This window comes from Artibeus jamaicensis, unplaced genomic scaffold (assembly GCF_021234435.1).
Source record: "Artibeus jamaicensis isolate MK-2021 breed Jamaican fruit bat unplaced genomic scaffold, CSHL_Jam_final contig_413, whole genome shotgun sequence".
NCBI classification, from domain to species: Eukaryota; Metazoa; Chordata; class Mammalia; order Chiroptera; family Phyllostomidae; genus Artibeus; species Artibeus jamaicensis.
In genome coordinates, this window is record NW_026521821.1 from 33,848 (window position 1) to 43,810 (window position 9,963).

The 9,963-nt window shown below is 38.4% G+C and overlaps 1 pseudogene; it reads left to right on the forward strand.

Annotated features, from left to right (window-relative positions):
* Nucleotides 1-217: 217 nt before the first annotated feature.
* On the forward strand, nt 218-850 carry LOC119057822 (coiled-coil domain-containing protein 117-like; annotated as a pseudogene).
* Nucleotides 851-9,963: the final 9,113 nt, after the last annotated feature.

Sequence of the window (9,963 nt, forward strand, 5' to 3'; positions counted from 1 at the left end):
TTTTTGCCTTTAAGAACAATGTTGCACTTTGTCTTTTATGTAATATACTGAGTCACAGAGTATATGATGTTCATCTTCACAAAGATAATGTCAAATTGTTCTCTAAGGTGGTTGTATACATTTTCAGTCCAACCAGTAATACATTAAAATTCCAAGCTGCTAGGACTGAGGCCACGGGTGCCCAGAGCTGCAGGCTAGACTCCTCATCTCCTGGACCATGGCCAATCCCCGATGGCTCAGTGGCCTCCCTGCAGCCACCTCCAGCATTCTTGAGCTGGGCCTTCCCCGCAGGGCTGATCCAACTTTTCTTGAGCATTCCTGGCAGGAGCACTGTGTGCGGATTGTTCAGTTCCCTATAAAAAGAAACACAGGCTAGAGGAGGAGATAACTGTCAGATAAAAAAAAGAAAGGGCTAATTGATGTAGGGCTCTGTGCTGGTCCCAAAGACTGGAGAACCACAGTGTGAAGTGGTGGTCAGGAGGCTTGAAGAAATTGAGGACAGGATAATTGATGAAGAAGTTAAAGGTGACAGAAATACTAACCATTTCCAGTCTTGTCCTTTCTGATACCACGAAAACAGGTTTGAAGAGGGAATTTGAGGAAGTCTACAAAGAAATTGATCAAATCTATGACCTGTCCTTCCATGGACTTTGTGCTATGGAAACCTCTCCCTGACTTCCTTCATCTAATGCTAAGAACTACACAGGAGACAGCCACACCAAGCCTGCCTCAGGTGGCAGGCACTTCCTTCTCTAGAACTGAACAGTTTTTGGAACCTTGGCAATCAGAGATACCTATTTACAATAGTTTGGAGACAGCTGCTTGCATAGAAAAACAACTAGAATTCTAGAAACCTGTTTCTATACTAAAGTTGTCAAATTTTAGAATGGTCATGTGTTCAGTGGTGAGCCTACTTATATAATATAGGGACTTGAAAGTTTTTTTTTTAATTTTATTTTTATTTAGTTATTTTTCAAGTACAGTTTTTTGTCTATTTTTCCCATCCCAGCCCACCTCACCCCATCCTCCCCACCTCCCTCTCATTTCCACCCCCCTTAGTTCTCATCCCTGTGTCCTTCCTATTTGTTCCTCCAAATCCCTCCCCTTTTTTCCCATAAATTCCCTTTCCTCTGGTCACTATCCCCCTGTTCTCTATTTCAGTGTCCTTGTTTTTATTCTGCTTGCTTGTTTGTTTTGTTGTTTATCTTCCTGTTAATGGTGAGATCGTATGGTATTTGTCTCTCAACACCTGGCCTATTTCACTCAGCATAATGCTTTCCAGTTCCATCCATATTGTTGCAAAGGGTAGTAGCTCCTTCTTTCTCTCTGCTGCATAGAATTCCATTGTGTATATGTACCATATTTTTTGATCCATTGATTTACTGATGGGCACCTAGGTTGCTTCCAACTCTTGGCTATTGTAAATTGTGCTGCTATGAACATTGTGGTGCAAAGGTTCTTTGATAGTGATGTTTTAGGATTCTTAGGATATAATCCTAGCAGTGGAATTGCTGGGTCAAAAGGCAGGTCGATTTTTATTTTTCTGAGAAAATTCCATACTGTTTTCCATAATGGTTGTACCAGTCTGCAATCCCACCAACAGTGAACTAAGGACCCCTTTTTCCCAAAACCTCTCCAATATTTGTTGTTTGTTGTTTTGTTTATGATAACCACCCTGACTGGTGTAAAGTGGTATCTCATTGTGGTTTTAATTTTCATCTCTCTGATAGCTAACGATATTGAGCATCTCTTCATGTGTCTCTGAATGTTCTGTATGTCCTCCTTGGAGAAGTGTTTGTTCAAGTTCTTTTCCCATTTTTTAATTGGGTTGGGTGTCTTCTTAGAGTGGAGTCGTGTAAGTTCTTTGCATATTTTGGAGATTAAACCTTTGTCTGAGGTATCATTGGCAAATATGTTTTCCCATACAGTTGGTTGTCTTGCTAATTTAATACTGTTTTCTTTAGCCATGCAGAAGCTTTTTATTTTGATGAGATCCCATTTGTTTATTCTTTCCTTTACATTCCTTGCTCTAGGGGACATATCAGTAAAGAAGTTGCTGCGTGAAATATCTGAGATTTTCTTGCCAATGTTCTCCTCTAGGACTTTAATGGTGTTATGACTTACATTTAAGTCTTTTATCCACCTTGAATTTATTTTGGTGTATGGTGTATGTCTGTGCTCAAGTTTCATTTTTTTGCACATAGCTGTCCAGTTCTCCCAACACCATTTGTTGAAGAGGCTATCTTTACTCCATTTTATGTTATTGCCCCCTTTGTGGAATATTAATTGAATGTAGAGAGTTGGGTAGATTACTGGGCTCTCTGTTCTGTTCCATTGATCTATGTGCCTGTTTTTATGCCAGTACCAGGCTGTTGTGATTACAGTGGCCTTGTAATACAGTTTGATTTCATGTATTGTGATCCCTCCTACTTTGCTCTTCTTTCTCAAAAGTGCAGATGCTATTTTGGGTCGTTTATGGTTCCATATAAATTTTTGAAGTGTTTGTTCTATGTCTGAAATATGCCATTGGTACTTTAATAGGTATTGAATTGAATCTGTATATTGCTTTGGGTAGTATGGACATTTTGATGATGTTAATTCTTCCAATCCATGAACAAGGTATATGTTTCCATTTGTTTGTGTCTTCCTTGATTTCATTCGTCAGTGCTGTGTAGTTTTCTGCATACAGGTCTTTTACCTCCTTGGTTAGGTTTATTCCCAGATATTTTATTTTTCTTTTTGCTATATCGAATGGGATTTTTTCCTTGATTTCTGCTTCTGCTGATTTATTGTTGGTATATGAAAATGCCTTTGATTTCGGGATATTGACTTTGAAACCTGCTATTTTGCCAAATTCATTAATTAGATCGAGCAGTTTTGGAGTAGAGTCTGTAGGATTTTCCATGTAAACTATCACGTCATCTGCAAACAGTGACAGTTTTGCTTCCTCCTTTCCTATTTGGATGCCTTTTATTTCCTTTTCTTGCCTGATCGCTGTGGCTAAAACTTACAATACTATATTGAATAGAAGTGGTGAAACTGAACAATCTTGTCTTGCTACTGATCATAGTGAAAAAGCTTTTACTTTTTGCCCATTGAGTATGATGTTGGCTCTAGGTCTCTCATATATGGACTTTATTATTTTGAGAAATGCTCCCTGTATTCCCACTTTGCTGAGTGTTTTTTTTATCATAAATGGGTGTTGCACTTTATCATAAGCCTTTTCCACATCTATTGATATGATCATGTGGTTTTTGTCTTTGCTTTTGTTTATGTGATGTATTACATTTACTGATTTGTGAATATTGAACCATCCTCGCATCCCTGGGATGAATCCCACTTGGTCTTGGTGTATAATCTTTTTGATATATTGTTGGATGCCATTTGCCAATATTCTGTTGAGGATTTTAGGGTCTATGTTCATCAGTGATATTGGCCTGAAGTTTTCTTTCTTTGTTGTGTTTCTATCTGGTTTTGGAATTAGGATAATGCTGGCTTCATAAAAAGAATTTGGGAGTTTTCCATCCTTCTGGATTTTTTGGAATAGTCTGTGAAGAATAGGGGTCAGCTCTTCCTTAAATGCTTTGTAGAATTCTCCTGTGAACCCATCTAGTCCAGGGCTTTTGTGTGATGGGAGTTTTCTGATCAATGATTCAATTTCTTTTGCTGTTATTGGTGTGTTTAGATTTTCTGCTTTTTTTTCATTGAGTTTTGAAAGATTGTATTTTTCTAGAAATGTGTCCATTTCCCCTAGGTTTTCAAATTTCTTGGCACACAGTTCTTCATAGTAATTTCTTACAATCCCTTCTATTTCTGTGGTATCAGTGTAATCTCTCCTCTTTCATTTCTGATTGTGTTTATTTGTGTTCTCTCTCCTTTTCTTGACAAGCCTACTTAAATGCTTGTCTATTTTGTTTATCTTCTCAAAGAACCAACTCCTGGATTCACTGATCCTTAGAATTTTGCTTTTAGTTTCTATGTCATTTAGTTCTGTAATTTAATAATTACAGAATTGTAATTTAATTATGTAATTTAATAATCTTGGTTATTTCCTTCCTTCTGATTGTTCTGGGCTGTCTTTATTGTTGTTCTTCGAGTTCTTGCAGGCATAGGGTTAGGTTGTTTGTTTGAAATGTTTCTATCTTCTTTAGGTAGGCCTGTATTGCTATAAACTTCCTTCTCGGGACTGCCTTGGCTGTGTCCCACAAGTTTTGGGTTGTTGTGAGATCATTTTCATTTGTTCCCAGAAATGTTTTGATTTCCTTCCTAATTTCATTCTTGACCCATTCATTGTTTAATAGCATACAATTCAGTCTCCATGATTTTGGGTGTTTTGGGGTTTTTCCTTTGGGGTTGGTTTCTAGTTTCAGTCCATTGTTGTCAGAGAAGATGCTTGATATGGTTTCAATTTTCTTGAATTTGTTGAGGCTCGTTTTGTGTCCAAGCATGTGGTCTATCTTTGAGAATGTTCCATGTGCATCTGAAAAGAATGTGTATTTAGCATCTTTGGGGTGAAGAGCTCTGTATATATCAGTTAGGTCCATTTCATCAAGGGTGTTGTTTAATGCCACAATGTCTTTGTTGATATTTTGTTTGGAAGATCTGTCCATTTTTGATAGTGGGGCGTTAAAATCCCCCACTATAATTGTGTTGCTGTCTATATCTTTCTTGCATTCCTCTAAGATTTTCTTTATATATTTCGGTGATCCTGTGTTGGGTGCATATATATTTATGATGTTAATGTCTTCTTGGTGGATTCTTCCCTTGAGTATTATGAAGTGACTTTCTGGATCTCTCTTTATGGCTCTTTTTTTGTAGTCTATTTTGTCTGATATGAGAATTGCTACCCCAGCTTTTTTTTCTTGTCCATTTGCTTGGAAAATTTGTTTCCAGCCTTTCACTTTTAGTCTGTGATGGTGTTTTGTCCTGAGGTGGGTCTCTTGTAGGCAGCATATGTGTGGGTCATACTTTCTTATCCATGCAGCTATTCTGTGTCTTTTCATTGGAGCATTTAATCCATTTACACTTAAGGTTATTATTGATAGGTACTTATTCATTGCCATTTTTGTACCTGTGTTCCTCTCTGTCTGTCTCTTTTCCTTCCTTTCCTTAAAGCAGTCCTTTTAGTATTTCTTGTCGAGCTGGCTTGGTGGCAGCAAATTCTTTTAGACTTCTTTTGTCTTGGAAGCTCTTTATTTGGCCTTCTATCTTGATTGAGAGCCTTGCTGGGTAAAGTAGCCTTGGTTGTAGGCCTCTGTTTCTCATTACTTGGAATATTTCTTGCTATTCTCTTTTTGCTTGGAGTGTTCCCATTGAGAAGTCAGTAGCTAACCTTATTGGGGCTCCCTTGTATGTTACTTCTTTTATCTCCCTTGCTGCCTTTAAGATTTTCTCTTTCTCTTGGAATTTTGCCATTTTGATGATGATGTGTCTTGAAGTGGGCCTCCTTGGGTTCCTCTTGAATGGGACTCTCTGTGATTCCTGAATTTGTGTGACTTTTTCTCTCATCCAATTAGGGAAATTTTCTCTCATTACTCTTTCAAATATGTTTTCTCTCCCTTGTTCTTCTTCTTCTCCTTCTGGTATTCCTATTATTCAGATATTATTACGTTTCATATTGTCTTGCATTTCTCTTAATCCCTCATCATTCTTTCTGAGCCTCTTTTCCCTTTCCTGTTCTTTCTGTGAGATGCTTTCTATTTTGTCCTCCAATTCGCTAATCCGATCCACCGCCTCATCTATCCTACTTTTGAAACTTTCTACTGTGTTCTTCAATTCGGAAATTGTATTCTTCATTTCCTCTTGTCCCTTGCTGATAGTTCCTATTTCCTTTTTCATGTTGATGTAGTTTGCAGAGAGATCATTGTAGCTCCCCTGTAATTTCTGATAGCTCATTGTGAGCTCTTTGAACTTCATAATAACCAGTGTTTTGAATTCACTATCTGATAGTTGATTAGCCTCTATTTCATCTAACATTCTTTCTGAAGTTTCTGCTTTTTCTTTTTTTAAAAAATATTTTATTTATTTATCTTTAGATGGGAAGGGTAGGAGAGAGGGAGAGAAACATCAATGTATGGTTGCTTTTCGTGCGTCCCCCGCTGGGAACTGGCCTGCAGGGAACTGTTCTGCAACCCAGGCATGTGCCCTGACTGGGAATTGAACTGCGATTGTCTGGTTCACAGGCCCGTGCTCAATCCACTGAGCTACACCAGCCAGGGCTTGCTTTTTCTTTCATTTGGGGATTCTTTGTCTTCCCATTGTTTGAGACTCTTCTTGTTAGTCTCAGCTTCTAAAATTGATCTGTCCTGACTCCCTGGGTTTATGGTGTGAACTTCTGTGGTACAATACTTGTGAAGTTCAGTGGTGCAGACTCGTTCAGGTATCTTGATGTTCTCCATCTCCACCTACTCTCACGCTGGTCCCTGCGCTGGTCGCCTACCACTGCTGAGTGTCCAGGCTCCTGTAGCCGACTCCTCTATCGCCCAGGCCCGTTGCTACGGCAGCGGCACAGGGGCTGCCGGTGACCCCGGCCCCTGTAGCTGACTCCCCGGTGCCCAGGCCCGTCTCTATGGTGGCCGCACAGGGACCTCCAGTGTCCTGGCTCCTGTAGTTGACTCCCCAGTGCCAGGTCCTGTCGCTATGGCAGCGGCACAGGGACCGAGAATATCCCAGCTCCTGTAGCTGACTCTTCTGGTGCCCAGGTCCATCACAGGGGCTTGGAGTGTCTGGCTCCCGTAGCTGACTCCCCGGCGCCCAGGCCTGTCGCTATGGCAGCGGCACAGGGGCCTCTAGTGTCCCAGCTCCAGTACCTGGCTCCCTGGCTCCCAGGCCCGTTGCTGTGGCAGCGGCACAGGGGCTGAGTGTGTCCCAGCTCCCGTAGCTCACTCTGCCGTTGTCTGGTGTTTCAGCGTCGGTCACAATCTCTGGTCTTTTAATTTCATAAATGGTTTATTGTTCTGTTTCTCTATAGATCTGCCAGGATTTTCACCCACGAGTACGGGAGCTAGAATCTGCTCTGTCCTATTCCATCGCCATCTTCCCAGCATCTGGGACTTGAAAGTTTTATGAAACGGGTGCAAGAATATCTCTGCCAGTGATTTGGGGTGGAACTCACATTTTTGTGTAGCCATGTCTTAAATTCAACTTTTGCCAAGGAAGCTGCCTCAAGGGAAAGCTGCTTTCTAGAGGGATTGTTATTGTGAGGTTACAGTCTCTAGTGATAAGTATAGTAAGTATATGTTTAAGTGTGTCTTAAATCATGTCACAGTGTAAACCATACAAATAGTTGGAGAATACTCAGACACCTGAGTTGAAAATGATGCACTAAGAAGTGATACTAAAACTGTATACTGACATTGAATCACATCTGTAGATGTGAGCTCTGTTTACAGTGGTGACTGTTTATGATCAGGGAGGAGGGAAGAAAGCAGCATCTTAAGTCTATTGCTATGAAAGCTAATAAAAACTCTGAAACTTGAACATTAGTTGTCAATTCAACATAGTTTAATTGATTAAAAGCCAGTAGCATTGTGGCTCACCTCTTTGCCTCTGAAAATACAAAGAAAAGTTTTTCCCTCAGGCTTTTTTGCTTTGTGCTACTGTCGTTCCTTGGATTCCCTTGCATAACTGCTAAGCTGACCTATTCAGTAGTATTTACAACTTAATTAACTTTGAATGATAATTCAAAAGATTTTTGAGGTAAGCCATGGGTAAAATTGGCTATGGGAGAAGCATTTCTTAGGTAATGCCAAGGAACTGCTTTGTCAGCTACGTGCAGCATTGATAACCAGTAATTTAAACAAATGTACCTGTATTAGCAAGTTGAGTTTTTAATGTTAATTTAGAAAACAATGATAAATAATTAACTGAGAACATATGAGCAAGTGATGTTGAGATTTACTGAAATAGTCAATTTGGTGCTTCCTTCTACAGACTTAAACCAGCTCAAGTTATCCTTTGGGGATAATTTAAATTGAACTTTTTTTTTTAACTTCTCAAGCAGAAGTCTTCTGTGTGGCAAGGACTCAGTAATGCTAAGTGAAATGACAATTCCCTTGATGCTACAGAATATTCACTCTAACTTATTAAATGAGTGTAACAGTGCAATATTGGCCCCTTCCTCACACAACAGGAGACCACCCTAGTTCTTTTTGTTTTCTGGGTTTCTTAACTCTTTGTAGGTGTGTAAAAAAATGATTTAGGCCCCATATAGCTCCCAGACATTTTTGGAACACATGCTGAAATCTCTCCGCTTGTTAGAGATGGCAGAGAAGTCACAAGCCTGCTTATTGGACTGTTTTTTCTGTTGCCTTTTGTTCCTGCTTTCTCTATTTCTGTCTGGATATTTAAACAAATAATGTTTAATATTTAAACAAAATATTTAATGCCTACACGGTTAAATTATTCAAACTTTAAACCAGCATTGAAACCAGTTGGAAACCTATGAATTGCTTCTTAATCACTCATTTAGAGATAAGTGTAAACTGTGTTCTGTTGAAATCTCCAAGAGTTTGATTCATGCCATTTGTAGAACTCTTGCCTTTAGGTCATTGTTTAATGGGACCAATCTGCAAAATTTGTAGCCTAAAAGAAATCTCCATGCTAAAGAAATTTGTTTTAGTACAACCCCAAAACATGAAGCAACTGCCAGATTTTAGAGTTAGTCCCAGGGTCAGGGTGTAACAGCTTTCCCATAAGAAGCACCAAGCATACTGAGATTATCTTCTACAGGAATTGTTGCTCAGACCTCTGATGAAAGGTCTGTATGATGAAGAAGAAAAAGAAAAGCCCCCCAACAAGGCTCTGATACAATTGGTTAGCATAGGAGAGAATTAAGAGCCGTTAATTAAAATCTAAACAACTTGTTTCAGGAGTCAAGCTATCTGACAATAATTTCTGTAGGAAAATGGATGTTTAATGCTCCTTATTAAATTTCCTACATATGTCTGCACAAAAATTGTCTTCATCTTTTTGGTACTTATTCATCTCTGCTCTGCACAGTCCTAAGGCTCCGCTTTGTTTTTCTTTTATAGCACAAGACTTTTGTTTTTGCCTTAAGGTTTCCCTAGGTGAAAAACAGGTCTTTTTGTTTTGTACAGCTTTTGCAGCATGTATTAAACATTGGCTTTTCATGCTGATGTGTGAACAAAAAAATTTATATAAAGCAGGTGAATTTTAATGAACAAATGTATACTTTCTCTGCATTTAGTAGGGTGTGTGTGTGTATATATGTTTTAATATGAAGAAAGTAAGCCCAGTTCTCACAAATATTAATCAATTTTTTAAAAAACCCTCATTATTAAAAAGGTGCAAGTGTAAAATTCAGAAAAATAACTAGAATCATAAGAACAATGTTTTCCATAAAAATTCATTAATTATTTAGGATCCAGAACTTGGTTTTGTTTTCTAGTAGTGATAAGAATGGTGAAGTAAAGTGCTGTCAATTTTACTTAAAAATGAGAACATTATTGTTTTCAATGATACTTTGTAAACATTGTTGGACTTTTTGAAAAAAATTATTAGTGATCTACATCCTGACCAGCACTTGGTACTGGCAAACTTTAGTTTTGCAACTCTAATGGGTATAAAATATTGCTGCAACATGATCTCATGATCTTAATTTGCATTCTTACTGCTTATGATTTTAAGCATTTTTCTTGTTTATTAGACATATGCGTTTCTTCTGTTGTGAAATACCTGTAATTATCCATCCTCTATTAAATTTTCTTCCTTATCAATTTGTAGTTCTTTATATGTTATGGAAAACAATTAATTGACATGTATGGAAAGTATATTTTTCCAGTGGATGGCTGGTCTTTTCACTTTATAAAGTCTTTTGGGAATGATAAGTCCTTAACTGTAATGTATTATAATTTCTTAATCTTTTCTTTTGTGGTCAACATTATTTTCATCTGGTATAAGGTATCTTTTCTACTCCAGGACAGAAAGACACTCAACATTTTC